The sequence below is a fragment of the Octodon degus genome, unplaced genomic scaffold (genome assembly GCF_000260255.1).
Source record: "Octodon degus isolate 3935 unplaced genomic scaffold, OctDeg1.0 scaffold00093, whole genome shotgun sequence".
In the NCBI taxonomy this organism is placed as follows: domain Eukaryota; kingdom Metazoa; phylum Chordata; class Mammalia; order Rodentia; family Octodontidae; genus Octodon; species Octodon degus.
In genome coordinates, this window is record NW_004524669.1 from 4,094,608 (window position 1) to 4,110,299 (window position 15,692).

A 15,692-nucleotide genomic window follows, 5' to 3' on the forward strand; every position below is an offset into this window, starting at 1 on the left:
AAAATATATAAGGAGAGAGGCTTGCCTCTGCCACTGCTGCCGCTGCTCCTCCCTATTGCCTTTGCTCTTTGCTGTTTTCCATCACCATGAATGGTTGCCCTCTGCCTTGTGTTACTCTGCTTTGGAGCCAGCTGAGTATGGGCTGAAACATCCACTAACTGTGATCTAAATAACCCTTTCCTTTCCTTTCCTTTCCTTAAGTTTGGGGGGTCAGGTATTTTGCTCCAGCAATGAAAGACAAGTGACGGAGACAAGGGATTCTTGGGGCTTTGCTGTGCACCACAGCCACTACTCTTGCCCAAGTGAATGAATAACCCACCTGCCTCTCCCTGCCATCAGTGCTTTGGATGGAACCCAGGATCTCACACATGCTAGGCAAGTGCTGTACCCCTGAGCTACACCTGCAGCCCTAAACACCCTTCACATCGCCAGGCTAACACTGACCTTTTTATCTTATTTCCTGTCAGTTTCACTGCTTCTGGCCATTTATGTTCCTGTTCACCCCTTCTGGTGTAGATGCTTCCATTTGCTATAGCAAACTCAAGTCTAAATCCTTTGGCCAGGGGCCGGGGAGATGGCTCAGTAGAATAAGCGCTTCCCTAGCAAGCGCAAGGGCCTGATTTCAATCCTCGGTTCTGAAAAAAAAAAAAAAAAAAATTCCTTGGCCATCTGGGGCTATACCTCAGTGGCACAGTGCCTGCCTGGTAAGCACAACGTCCTGAGTTTGATCCCTGGTACCAAAAATAACAACAATAATAAAATAAATCCCTTGGCCAGTGTACATGCCACTTCAGCCTCCCATCATACACCTCTCCTCCTACACTAGATAACTTGTACCTTTCAGTACTTGGTTCCAGCTCATCAGACTTACTGTTCCTTCCTGAGGGACCATACAGCCCTGCTTCCCCACCCCACCCCCGGGACTTTGCACTTGCTGTTCCTTCTGCCTGGAGTTCCTTTTCTCTTCAGCTCTGATGAACTTCCCCTCCTCTGCAGGAGATAGCCCCAAGTCGTGCTGGGGTCACCATGACAGCAGAACATCTCCCATAAGCGGAGCACCTCCAGGGCTGAGAGGAGCCCCTTATGGCATCCCCAGCTTTGCTGTGGTGAGGACTGGGGCTGTCAGCTGGTGATGAGCCTTCTACACCAAACAGGTTTGTCAGAGCAGAGAGGGAGACAGCAGGCTCTGTGACACCCAGTGAGGTGGGGGGGGGGTACGTCTGCACCGCCTAGGGACTTGAGGGAGTGGCTTCCTGGGTCCGGTTAGTGCGGGGTCTCACGGCTGTCCTAGGAGTATTTCAGTGAGAAATAAAACAAAACTCATGAACTGAGGGTGTGGTAGTAGAGCACTTTTCTAGCGCACGTGTGTGTGTGTGTGTGTGTGTGTGTGTGTGTGTGTGTGTGTAGTGCTGCGGTCCATCCTCAGCACAGCCAGAAGCGAAGGAGAGGAAGAGGAAGCAGGTAGGAGAAAGGAATAGAAGGGCTCAGGGTGCTGGCAAAAGTGTTCTCAGGAAAAACAAGGCCGGTTATTTGAAGCCCTGACAGCTCTCAGGGAATCCCCAAAGGCGCAGGGCCACTCCAGCACTGTTGCCAGCCTGCAGCCTCGCTCTCCGGCTGGACAGGACTCTAGCGGGCTCCCCAGCCCAAGGCGCAGGTCCTGCGGCTCCGCCTCCGCAGGGCCGGGTGGCGGGCGCGCCGCGCCCTTCGCGTTCTCCGCGCGCACTCTGGAGCCCAATCCTCAGGTCGCGCTCGGGAGCCGGCGCTGCGTGTCCACTGGTGCACAGGACCCACCTCTGAGGCGCTCAAGGTCCTCCAGCCGGTGGGAAAGGCAGCCGGCCCCGGCTCAGGTCCGAGGCCTCGTCGCCACTACTTTGGCACCGGCTTACTGGCCGCTGAGTCTGCACCCAGGGAACCCCGGATTGCGAGTGCGCGGGCCGTCCCTATCTGCCTTCCCCCGGGCGGGGCCGAACACTGGGGTCTTGGGTCTCGTCTCCCCATGCGACTCCAGCGGGGTCCCACGTCTCCAAAAGAGCTGGATGGGTGAGGTGGGCTCGTGCGGGCTGCAGGCAGGCTGCGGAGCGGTGTACAGGAGAGGGGCTCCCCTCGGCCGACCGCGGGGGAGGGGCCGGCGGCGGGAGCAGATGGCAGCAATTATTGTCGCTCTGGGCTGCCCGGGGCCGGAGGCCGGAAGATCTGCTGCGCAGGTCCTGGGTGGGGGTGAGGGTAGAGGTCTGGGAGCGCTGAGCAGGAGTCCCAACTCCCAGAGGACAGGGCATGAGTGCCGCGTTGGGGATACCTGCTTCCTCGGGGACAGGGCCTTTGAAATGTTCCTCGTGCCTGAGTTCTTTCAGGCCAGTGCCCCCCAGATCCCTGGTCCTGCAGTTATTTTTCAAAGCTGCCATTTGTTTGCACGTCAAGCCCTTGGCACAGGCTGGGGGTGTTGTACAGATGTGCATGTTGTGGCCTAAGCAGCTCGGAGCCGGGACCTGGAGAAGGGGCCTGGAACCTGAGATCTGAGCCGGGTCCTTGGCACGCGCATGCTGACTCCTTGTGGAGGACCACAGGGGACCTTTATCACAAAGGGCTGGATGAGTCAGCCTGGACTGTCCCTGGCTTAGGGCTGCAGCATAGGGAGAGGGAGAGCAAATGGCTAGAGTTGGCCCCGTAGGTCAGGGGCAGGGTCAAGAGGGCAGGAGGGAGCCCGTGGCCCAAGAGGGAAGTGACTGGACCAGTTTGGCTCCCTGGTCCTTTCTCCCTTCCTGAACTCCTCTCCCACCCTCAGCCTGAACCTTGTCCTTGTACCTGCTAGATCTTGACCGGCCACTGTGTAAACACCACCACCACCACCCCAGCCCAGCTCACTTCCTTGCACGACTGCAAAGGCTCCTGTTTGCTCTGCTGCTCCCTGACAGTAATTCACAGGAGCACCAGAGACCCTTAAAAACACAGATCAGAAGCCACCCAGCACGCCTGCTCGCAGTCACCTTAGCGTCCCACCAGGCCCTGCCTGAGCCAACTCTCCTCCTGTCATCTCCCCTGTGACACCACTCACATGGCTGCTTTCCTGTTTCTTGAACTTGACAGCCAGCCCTGCTCCCACCCCACCCCCACCCTGGCCTTGCCTGTCCCTGTGCCTAGATCACTCTCCTGAGCTCCATCCCAGATTGTCACTGTCCAATCACCCTGGGGCACACAAAGCAGTGCCCTCTGCCTGAGCTACGTGCCGTGCTACTTTCTGTATTTCTTCCACTGGATTCACCACAGTGAATCCAGTTATGTAGTTCTCTCCCTCACTTCACTTGCAGTCTGTATCACTTGCCGGAATGTCAGCTGTATGGGCCCAGGAGCTCATCTCTCTTGCTTTCCGCTAGTGCAGAGCCTGGCACCAACCTTAGCAGTACTCCGTACTCCAGACATGTCAGGGGTGAAGCAGCCCCTGGGGAATGAACTGAAAGCTGGCACATTCGATTACCTCCCAAAGGAGTCGTTCTTGTCGAGCCAGCTGCAAACCAGTATCCACCTGCTCACCAAGGTGCCTGCACACATAGGCAAGCCTGTGGCTTATTACAACAGTAATCTTAGCAGCCTCCCCTTATTGAATACTATGGATGGGTATTACTTTAAGTATGTTGCATGGCTTAACTAGTTTAATTTGTACACCTTCTCTAGGAAGTAAGCACTGATGTCCTCAGTTTACAAAGCAGTACAAAAATGCACTCACAGACCCACACCAGGACACATACAGAGTGCATGGTTTTTGGGGAACACAAACAGGCAGGGTAAGCATTGTTTTCATTAATGAAGACCTGTGGCTGGGAAAATAAATATAAGGGTGAGCCTGGAATGGTGTGAATCCCTACCGCACAAGGTGGAGCACAACAGTGATAGAACAAGACCCCAGGCCAGGGTGAGCACAGGGACGGGCTGAGCATGCGGCTGGCTTGGTCCAGAGAATAAAGGCAGTTGGGCCACAGCCGTATCCAAGTCCTCACAGCACCCACAGCTGCACAATGGAAAAGGCTTGGTGCCAGAGGGGTGACCCTGAGCAACCAGGAAGCTGCATGTGCAGGCAGGTGGAGAGACATAAGTGAGGGTTTGCACGTGGAGGAACCAAGGAATTGGGGAGAGGGTACAGGTTACCAGCAGGATAGCTGGCAATGGAGCTATGCTTTTTTTTCGGGGAGGGGGGCGGGACGCGGTCAGGGTCTTGCTATGTAGTTCAGGCTGGCCTTGAAATCACTACGTAGCTCAGGCTGGCCTCCAAACTCATGGCAGATCCACCTGCTTCAGCCTTTGAGTGCTAGGATAACAGGTGTGTGCTCCCGCGCTCACCCAGAACTATGATTTGACAGCTCTTGAACAACAACCTACTGCTGAGTGGTCCTCCAGGGCAGGAGACCTGGGTGGCATCAATCATTGCTTCCTCTGCACTTTCTCTGGCACAGGGTAGAATTCTGTAGATGTTTGTTGAGTGAATGCCTGAGTGAAGGGACCAGCAAGAGAAGGAAAACCACGGAGTGAATGCAGCAGGGACTAGAGACACCAGCAATTTCTGAGGCTTGGCTTCTTTACCTTTAAAAGATGGGATGAGGCTTTGACTCCCTTTCTGGCTCCAGTGGGACCCAGCTGGGATGGGGCAGGAACCTGGAGGTCACTCCCCGCTGGCTATGCATGGCTCCCAGAACGGGTAGGGGGCGCTGAAGTGACCAGTGTTCCCCTCCCCCACCTCCCTATCCCCTAGAATTTATAGATTCTTCATTGTCCTGCACAAAGGCCTTCTTGGGAGGGGGCGGGGTGGGTAAGGAGACTGGGGAATTAAAAAGTCAGAGGCTGAGTAACAACCAGCCACACCCGAGGTTCCATAAATCTGCCCGGGGCCCCTGTGAGACAGGCTGCCACAGCCCCCTCTGTCTGCCTCCCAGTGAGGCAAGGCTTGCAGGGCTCCTGCTGCAGAGACCTGCTCACCCTGCTCACAGCCCTGGAGATAGAAGGATGAGGAGTGAGTGGCGGGGGTGACTCACCCTATGCAAGTCCCTCCTCCCATCTCGCTCCCCTGGTGGGTGGTCCCCTGTAGTTCTAGTTCACTGCTGTTGGTTCTGGGCAGGAAAATGAGCTGTCTGTGGGTGCCTGCCGCCTTCGATGGGAGGGTCCTGAGGGCCAGACTCCAGGAAAATGGCCTCCTCCCCCACTCTGGTCTCTTGGGTAGAATTGACAGATGGTGCCGTGTTAACAGATGACACGGAAAGCAGAATTATTCAGCTGCTTGCCCCTCTGACTTCCCCACAGAAGGGGGTGGCCTGCAAACTGGGACTGACAATGAACTCAAGTTCCAGGGCTTCAGAGGAGAGGGAAGGAGATGCTACAGACAGGGTGTAGCGGACCAGGACCAGGCACACAAAAGATCTAATTTGGAACCTCGTCTCTACCATGTGCCAGCCAGGTGATCAAGTGTACTCATCAACCCCTGAGCCTTGCTTCCTCACCTAGCAAATGGGTCCACGAAACACTGTCTTACTCTTATCTCTTGCTTTGATGAAGATAGCAGGATGGCTTAGGTTTGTAAGTTGGCTTTCAAACTTAGGAAGGGGTTAAAAAATGTAAGAAGTTGTATATTATAAACTATGCGTGGCAGGCCATTAGTTGTTCATAAAATTACTTCTAAAACTTTTTTCTTACCACAAAATAAAATAGAGCAGAAAACATCACCAAGTTTTATAGATTATGTGTATGGCCAAGTGTCCTGGGTTCTGATGTAAACATACTTACTCTCTCCTTTTTTTTATGTATTTGGTTGTTGCAGGATCTCACTATGTAGCTTGGACTGGTGATGATCCTCCTGCTGTCAGCCTTCCCAGCGCCAGGATTACAGGTGCGCATCACTGTGCCCAGACTCTGTGGCCAGCTCAGCCTGCCCTGGGGGCGGGGCTGGCACACCATGTGATGCTGGGGATCGAACCATAGTCCCTGCACTTGCCTAAGCTTGGCTAAGCAGGTGCTTTAGTCTGCTGAGCTATCTTGCTGGCCAGCATACTTACTTTTAGTTGTGTTCAGAAAACTTAAAACACTCAGCCTCAAGCGAATGTTTCAATGATATCTCCAGGAGAGGATGGTAAATGGAAGGAAGGGAAAACATGAAATGTACCAGGTCAGGAGGAAAGGGGTGGCCTGTGGAACCCTATGGTTGCAAAAAGGCTGGTAGCAAGAGGTGCAGAACCTTAGTTTATTTATTTATTTATTTATTTATTTATTTATTTATTTTTGCAGAACTGGGGATTGAACTCAGGTCCTTGTGTTCGCTAGGCAAGCACTTATTCCACTGAGCCATCTCCCCGGCCCCAGAACCTTAGTATTTAATTGACTGTCCTTTTGGTAGATGCGGAAGCTGTTTGCTTTATAAGATTCTCTGAGCCTGAATCGTCAGGATGCTGTCCCTGAACATCCACCAGCCTAGGAATGTTGCTCACTCCACAGGACCCCCAAGCTGAGTCAGAGAAAACAGACCCCAGTCCCCCACTCCACTAGACATGCTGAAAGATCTGGTACGGGTACTATGTAGTGGTGCTCAGGACCCTGCTGCCTGAACTTCACTCATGACCCTTCTCCCCACCCTACCCCAGGGCCATCATCCAGTGGGGGTGAGCAGCCCTAAATCAATCCCAGACTTCCCTGGCTGGCTCTGAGTTATGAGCTGCTGGCTTTGTCATGTAGATTGAGGTGGGGGAGTAGGGGGCATGACCTATGGCCGGTCACATAGAACCCCCAGAAGAGGCCGGAGCTGGGTCAGAAGCCACCTCCTCCATTCTCTTCCCCAGTCCACTGGTCCCATCCTGTGCCTTGTCCATAGGCTGGGTTGAGCTATTTCCTTACTGACTATCCAGTTGTATCTGCCACAAGCATTGGGGGGGGGGGGTTCTGCAGGGAAAAGATTAAACAAGAAAGTAAGAGGATGAGGTAAAGGTGTGTGGTTACCTAGGGGTGACTGGTAAGTGTTGCAAACCAGACTCAGCCTGTAACCCCAGCACTGAAGGAGGCTGAGTGCAAAAGATCACAAGTGCAAACCGAGCCTGGGCAACTTAGCAAGCTGCTGGCCCAAAATGAAAAGGTCTAGGATATAGCTCAGTGCAAAGACTGTGGATTCATTCCCCAGTATAGCTAACAAAGTGGAATTTACTGTTTCCCATGCTCCTCCTCTGTAGAATGGACACAGTGTGCTCCTCTCACTGTCTCTTTCCTTCTCACCTGATGGAATTCTCAGGAGACTCCGGGCCAAAATTCCAGCCAGAGGGTGAGAGGGCTGGAGATGAAAGGATGAAAATAAGCCTCAATCCAGACAGATTGTCATGAGGGTTTATGAGACAGGCATGCAGGCAGGCAGGCAGGCAGGCAGGCAGAGCTTTCAGTATAATGAAGGTCAGAAGCTGGAGGAAAGGGATAATAAGAGTGTCAAAGAAGCCTGTGCAGCACATGAAGTTGAGGAGATAAGGGGATGGTGAGCCAAGATGAACTCCCAGGAGACCCCAGCAGCAAAGGGATAAGATCAGAGCCTGCGACACTCCTTCGCCTTTCCCCCCCTCCCCAGAACCGGGGATTGAACTTAGGCCCTTGTGCTTGCCAGGCAAGTGCTTATTCTACTGAGCTATCTCCCTGGCCCTCAAAGTACCATATTTTGATGACTTTGAAACGAGGGAAAGTTTTCATGTAATCTTACTCCATCAAATGGAAACTTTTTTCAATGCATATACACTTTACATGTTTATAATCACCCTTTCTCTCTATTAGCACAGGCAGGAAGGGCCGAGACGCGGCCTGGGGAGCTGGAAGAGGCTTCAAGGGCATCCTGAGGAGCGAAGTCTGGACAGGACTCCCGGGCACAGGGCACCGTTGCAGGTGGACGGAGGCTGAAGAAACTTCGCAGAGCTTCTGGGTACCTAGATACCGTGCCATTTCCACTTAGGCCAAAAAGTAAATCCTTATCGCTCTCCTTTGACCCTGCCTTGGCAAACCCCTTCCTCGGTCCCTGCACCTCGGCGTCAGCCTGGACTGTCGAACCCGACGCACTCCAATTCCCGCCCGTGGTTGCCACCTACTGGCTACGTCCGGCCGTGCAGAAACAGGCCCCTGGCGGATTATCTGCGCAGCAGCAGAAGTAGCTTCTCTAGGCTCGCGGAGAAGAATTTGAAATGACGAAAAATAAAGTCCCCTTCACTTAGCTAGGTGTCACTCAGGCCTCGCAGTGCAGGTTAAAATTTCCCTGTTCATTCCTGCGTGGTGCTGGGCGCTCTCAGACCCAAACGGACAACATCATGATAGATACAGGAGACACACAGACTACCAAGGTGAGGAAAACAACAACGTACACTGGTGTGAGAAGTGCCAGAGCCAGTATACACACTGGATACTGGTCAGAGTCCTCAGTCAGTAGTTGCTGAATGGACTGGGCTGTAGCTCAGTGGTAGAGCACATGGGGGGGGGGGCTGGGCTCCATTCCTAGAAACACACACGCATCGTGCACACGTACACATAAAAGGAATCCATTAGAGAGCCCGAAGATGGTGAGGTCTCTGTGCAGAAGAGTTGGGAAGGAAGAGAAAGGGACAGGCAGGAGACTCTTTCTGATTCTTTTCCCCATCATTAGCTCCAAAGGAGTAATTATCTTTTTTTTTAAAGTTTTAAATATTTATTTATTTATTTTGTTTATTTATTTATTTATTTATTTGTGTGTGTGTGGCCAGCTCAGCCCACCAGGGAGCGGGGCTGGCTGGCGGGATTGAACCGTGGTCCCTGTGCTTTGTTTAGCTTAGCTTGTTCTAAGTAGGTGCTTTAGACCACGGAGCCATCTCACCAGCCCAGGAGTAATTATCTTGTTAGAAGATTTAAAGAGTATAAGTTTTGTTTTGCCCCAGTACGTAATATCCCACATTCATGTGTCCGTATACAGTGTATGTTTACCCATATCATTACGTTTATGTTTGCCCAATCAGTTGACATGGTGGTGCAACAATCAATCTGTCTTATTCTTTTCGTGTGTGTGGTAGTGGTGGGCAAACCAGGCATGCTAGGCAAATGCTGTACCACAGAGCTTCATCCCCAGCCACCCCACCTATGAGACAGGATCTCACTGAGTTGCCCAAACTGGCCTTGAGTTTGTGACTCTCCTGCCTCAGCCACCAGGGTAGCTGAGATGATAGGCAAGTGCCACCCCACTCAGCTGCCTTTCTCCTACTGATGAACATTTAAGTGGTTTCTGATTTTTTTCTATTGTAAAGTGTTTCAAGGTCTATATAGTATTCCTTTATTCACATGTGCAAATACTGCTCAGACAAAAACTTTCTTCCTTCCTTTCTTCCTTCCTTCCTTCCTTCCTTCCTTCCTTCCTTCCTTCCTTCCTTCCTTCCCTCCTTCCTTCTGTTCTTTGTTTTTGTGTACTGAAGATTAAATACAGGCCTTCCTTACTGAGCTACATCCCTAACCCTTTTCACTTTTTAAAAATTTGATACACAGTCTCACTAAATCACCAAGTTGCTCAGGGGGCTTGATTTTGTGATCGTCCCACTTCAGCCTCCCAGAGTGCCTGGATCAGGCATTCATCATGAGATTAGTTATTGGAAAAGATTTCTAAAAGCAGTGTTTCTGCATCAATATGTGTACATAGGTTATTTTGATAGATTCTGTCAAAATGCTTTCAAAAAATACTTCCCTAATTTATAATGCCCCCACAATGCAAGCATTTAATATTACTAATGTGTGATTTTTGCTAAGCTAGTGGGCCCAGAGTAGTTTTTTTTTTTTTTTTTTTTTTGGTGGAACCGGGGATTGAACTCAGTCCTTTGCGCTTGCCAAGGAAGCACTTATTCCACTGAGCCATCTCCCCGGCCCCCCAGAGTAGTTTTTAATTTGTTGCTTATTTATGAGGTTAAACTTTTTTTTTTCATGTGTTTATTGGCTACTTTTATTTTTCCGTCTTTTCTCCATTCTCCTCCTCCTCTTCCTTTTCTTCCTCATTTTTTTTCTTTTCTCAGTACCAGGGATCAAACTCAGGACCTTATGCTAGCCAGGCAACCACTTATTCTACTGAGCTATCTCTCTGGCCCTCTCATCTTCTTTCTTTGTTTGTGCTAGGAATCAAATCCAGAGCCTCATGCATTTGTATTTCGTCTATGAATTAAGTGCCCGTGAATTTTTGGCCTCTTATTTACTTTTGAGACAGGTTCTTGCAACGCAGTCCAGGATGAACTTAAACTTTTTATGTCATCCAGGCTACCTTCCAACTCACAGCCCTCCTGCCTCATCCTCCTGAGTACCAAAGTTATAGGTGTACACCACCATGCCTGACCCAATTTATATTTTTTAAAATTGTTATTATTTTTTCTTTTTTGATGGTACTGGGGATGGAACTCAGGACCTTGTGCTTGCCAGGCAAGCATTTATTCCACTGAGCTATCTCCTCGGCCCTTTAAAAATTAATTAAAATTGGGCTGGTGAAATGGCTCAGTGGTCTAAAGCACCTAAAGAACAAGCTAAGCTAAGCAAAGCACAGGGACTGCGGTTCAATTCCCCAGCACCACATGCCAGCCAGCCCCTCCCCCTGGTGGGCTGAGCTGGCCACACACACACAAAAATAAAATAAAGAAAGAAATAAATAAAATTAAAAAAATAATTAAAATTAAAGGATATTATATTTCCAGTATTTTAATGGGTTGGATTCTAGACTGATCTTTCTGGTTAAAACATAAATGCAAACTATTTGAATAGCATAGAAGACCTGGCTGGGCAGCAAACAAATATTAGAAGAGGCAGGAACTAAAAAAGAAAAAAAAAAGACTCAAATTTAATTTGAGAACATTTATTGACACTTGAGCTTCAGATTTTTGCAGTCATCTTTGGTGGAACCAAGATAAGGAATCCTGCAGATTTCTCGAAAGAATTATCACTGCAAAGGGCATACCCCCACTACAGGACTGAATCTGACATGTACCCCACCATCACCTCCAGGGGACTTAAGGAAGCTGCCTCAGTGCTGAATTGATTGGGAGGTTCTGTCTCTAAGCTGTAACCGCTAGCTGGTAGTGGAACTGACTTGTGTCCCAAGTTTACATTATCTGGAGTGATCCAGTACTTTCCAGGTTGTCCAGGTCTGGCATTTAAAGAGTTCAAGAAGGGGCCAGGGAGATGGCTCAGTGGAATAAGCTCTTCCCTGGCAAGCACAAGGGCCTGAGTTCAATCCCCAGTTCTGAAAAAAATTAAATAAATAAATGAAAATAAATAAAAGAGTTCAGGAAATTAATACCTCTAAGTGCCCTGCAGAAATAAAAACCACAGGGGCTAGTGAGATGGCTCAGTGGTCTAAAGCACCTACTTAGAACAAGCTTAGCAAAGCACAGGGACCACGGTTCAATCCCCCAGCACCACATGCCAGCCAGCCCCGCCCCCTGGTGGGCTGAGCTGGCCACACACACACACACACAAATAAAATTTTTTAAAAAAGAAATAAAAACCACATTTTCTGAAGGAAAGCACCTTCATCTTCAGCCTCAAGAAATTTCTGGGGCCAGGGAGATAGCTCAGTAGAATAAGTGCTTGTCTGGCAAGGACCTGAGTTCAATCCCCAGTTCTGCCAAAAAAAAAAAAAAAAAAAAAAAAGGAATTTCTAACATAATTTTCCAGGGAAAACAAGTAACAATTTCTGGATGCAAAAGAAAACCAGACATAATGAACAAGATCCTGCAAAAACACTAAAGAGCAGAAACAGTCTTGTAAGATACCCAGATAATGGATCTAAAATGTATTATAACTATGTTTCACGGTATTTGAAGAAATAAGAATCCAGCTGGGAAATGCCTGCAAGTAATAAGAAATTATAAAAGATAAACCAGAAACTTTTCTATTTGTTTTGTTTTTGGTGCTGGAAATTCAACCCAGGACTTGCACTCGCTGACTGTGTGTGGTAGCACACGCCACATCCACAGCTCTACTGAGAAGTTTTGACAACAGCCAAAAAAGGAAAGAAATCAAATAATTGAAATCTATTTTTTGTTTGTTTGTTTGGTTTGGTTTGATTTTGATAGTGGGAATCTAACCCAGGACCTGGCGCTTGCCCAGCAGGTGCCTGTGGCTCTGGGCTGTCTCCCCAGCGGGAGTTGAAATCTATTAATTACTTTTTTGTTTTGTTTTGTTTTGTTTTGTTTTGTTTTGTTTTGTTTTGTTTTGTTTTGTTTTGTTTTGTTTTGCGGAACCGGGGATTGAACTCAGATCCTTGCATTTGCCAGTCAATCGCTTATCCTACTGAGCCATCTCCCCGGCCCTATTAATTACTGTTTGTTATAATTTACTGCAAAGAGCCAAAAGGAAATTCTAAGAATGAAAAAATAAAATAATTGGACTCTTTATACTTCGTTTATATATGGTATAAAGAGAAAAGAAGTGTATATTTGTTCTTTTGGGTTTTGGGTATTTTCGTATTTTTGTAAGGGTGTACAGGGTCTCACTGCGGAGATCAGACTTATCTACATGGTGTTCGGCCTCCCAGGCGTGAGGATTACAGGTGCACGTCGCCACGCCCAGTCTCAATCGCTGTCTCAGCGTGCCCTGGGGGTAGGGGATCGAACCCCAGCCACTGCGCTCTGCCTAGGCAGGCGCTTTAATCCACTGAGCTATCAGGCTGGTCCGAAAAGTGTATATTTGGAGAGTGGCCTTTAAGTTCAAAATTGAGAAGAGCATAATTTGAAAAATAACTATTAAATTATTAAAATTTCTATAATTTGTTACTTCTATAATTTGGACTAAAGGTATTGATTACATAACCAAGTATTCAGCAGTGTCAGATTTTATAATACGCAGTACACCCTTTCGTCTCGGCCGCCGACATGCCCTCCAGACTAAGAAAGACGCGAAAGCTTCGGGGCCGCGTGAGCCACAGCCATGGGCGCATCGGCAAGCACCGGAAGCACCCCGGAGGCTGGGGTAACGCTGGTGGCATGCATCATCACAAAATCAACTTCGACAGATATCACCCAGGTGACTTTGGGAAGGCTGGTATGAGGCCTTACCACTTAAAGAGAAACCAGAGCTTCTGCCCAACTGTCAACCTTGATAAATTGTGGACATTGGGCAGTGAGCAGACACGAGTAAATGCTGCCAAAGACAAGACTGGAGCAGCTCCCATCATTGATGTAGTGCGATCGGGCTACTACAAAGTTCTTGGGAAGGGACAGCTCCCAAAGCAGCCTGTCATGGTGAAAGCCAAGTTCTTCAGCAGAAGAGCTGAGGAGAAGATTAAGGGTGTTGGGGGGGCCTGTGTCCTGGTAGCTTGAAGCTTCTGGACAGGGGGCTCATTAAAATGCTAACAAATGATTTTCAAAAAAAAAAAAATACACAGTACAGAATATATGTCTTAAAAAAGAATTTATATCTTAATCCTTATCTGAAAGCAACATTTAGTTTTTGTTTTTTTTTTTAAATTTTATTTATTTATTTATTTATGTGTGTGTGTGTGTGTGTGGCCAGCTCAGCCCACCAGGGGGAGGGGCTGGCTGGCATGTGGTGCTGGGGGATTGAACAGTGGTCCCTATGCTTTGATGAACTTGTTCTAAGTAGGTGCTTTAGACCACTGAGCCATCTCACCAACCCCAACATTTAGTTTTGCTTTGTTTCTTTTTTTTTTGTTTCCTTTATTTATTTATTGTCAGCTCAGCCCACCCTGGGGGTGGGACTGGCATGGCATGTGGTGCTGGGGATTGAACAGAGGTCCCTGCATGATTGCCTAAGCTTGTGTAAGCAGGCGCTTTAGACCACTGAGCTATCTCTCCAGCCCATAGTTTTGCTTTGTTTCACAACAGAAAAGAGCTAATTCTAGACTTGGATGCTTGTGCACGTGGATAGCTCTTTGCACGGTTAAACCTGACATGTATTAAATTTAGGGTAACTACTCTCAAGATGTATACAGAGTTCTGTTATCCCAAAATAATCATATTAAGTATTCAGGACAGTGTCATACTGCAGTTCAGTAATATCCATTGACAGCTCTTTATTCATCTAATTCATATTAATTTAAAAAGGACAATTGAAGAATTGCACTATTTTTCTATCACTGCTACAACAAATTACAGATTTTTTTTAAAATTTTTATTTATTTGTGTGTGTGTGTGTGTGTGTGTGTGTGGCCAGCTCAGGCCACCAGAGGGCGCAGCTGGCTGGCATGTGGTGCTGGGGGATTGAGCCGCGGTCCCTTCGCTTTGCTAAGCTTGTTCAAATAGGTGCTTTAGACCACTGAGCCATCTCACCAGCCCCTTTTTTTTTCTTAAAACAATGTAAGTGTACAAGCTTGGCAAAGCACAGGGACCTCGGTTCGATCCTCCAGCACCACATGCCAGCCAGCCCCGCCCCGTGGTGGGCTGAGCTGGCCACACACACACACAATAAATAAATGTAATAAATAAAAATAAATAAATATTTTTTTAAAAAAAACAACGTAAGTGTATTCTCTTACAGTTTTCAGCGAAAGAACTCAGAAATGTTCTTACTGGGGTAAATCCAAGGTAGGCTGTGCTCTTTCTGGAGGCTTCAGGAATGAACCTATTTCCTGGCTTCTGGGGAGCCAACTTTAAACCTCGGCTCGTGGCCCCCCTCTTGCTTCAGGGCAGCCTGTGTCTCTCATCACCTCTCCCCGGTACCTGGACCTGATGTCATGGTTCCTTTGTTCCTCTGCTTCCACCCTCACAGCTCTTATAAGGACCTTTTCAGTTATATTAGGCCCCTTCAGGTCATCCAGGACAGCCCCCAATCCAGGAATCCTTAATTTAGTCATACCAGAAAGTCCCTTTTGCCATGTAAGATAACATATTCAAGGGTTCTGGAGATAAGAACATGGACATCTTTGGGAGCTGTCATTGAGCCTAGCAGAGGCTGGGGTTTTACCTAACTGCACAGTGCTTGCCTGGTGCAAGGTCCTGAGTTTGATTCCTGGTACCCCTCCCCCCACACATACACAGAAAATAAAGATATTCAGCCAACCAAAATAATGTTAGTTCCTTTCCACAGTTTCAAATCATAAAACATTTTTTATAGAACTTTTAATTGTTAAATAGACAAATTTAACAGCAGATTACACAGTTTAAGAGAATTAGTAGGGCTGAGGGGCCAGGGAGATGGCTCAGTGGAGTAAGCGCTTCGCTAGCAAGTGCAAGGGCTTGAGTTCAATCCCCAGTTCTGCCACACACACACTAAAAAAGAATTAGTAGTGCTGGGAAGAAAGTTCAATGGTCTAAGGGACAGCCTGGCAAGCACAAGGACCTGGGTTTGATCTCTGACACCACGTGCCACACCAGCCCCTAAAACCCCAGATGTGCTGAGTCAGCCACTGAAACCGGGCATGGTGGTACACACCTGTAATCCCAGAGCTGGAGAGGCTGGAAACATGAGGATCACTACGAGTCCTAGCTGAGCTGAGTAGTGAGACCCTGTACCAAAAAAATTTATTTTATTTTATTATTATTATCATTTATGTATTTGGTATAGGGTCTCACTATGCAGCTCTGACTCATAGCGATCATCCTGTTTCCAGCCTCCCCAGCTCTGGGATTACAGATGTGCACCACCACACCTGGACTCTGTACCAAATACAAACAAGAACAAAAACAGAAAAAAAAAACACCTGTTTCTTTGTGTGTGTGTGTGTGTGTGTGTGTGTGTGTGTG

The 15,692-nt window shown here is 48.4% G+C and overlaps 1 long non-coding RNA gene and 1 pseudogene across 1 annotated transcript; both read left to right on the forward strand.

Moving 5' to 3' along the window:
• The first annotated feature begins 930 nt into the window (after positions 1-930).
• Positions 931-8,209, forward strand: LOC111818505. Its single transcript, XR_002822484.1, has 2 exons — positions 931-1,106; positions 7,780-8,209. It is a non-coding gene; the product is annotated as an uncharacterized LOC111818505 (long non-coding RNA).
• Positions 8,210-12,863: 4,654 nt separating this feature from the next.
• LOC101577608 lies at positions 12,864-13,343 on the forward strand (annotated as a pseudogene).
• The last annotated feature ends 2,349 nt before the right edge of the window (positions 13,344-15,692 follow it).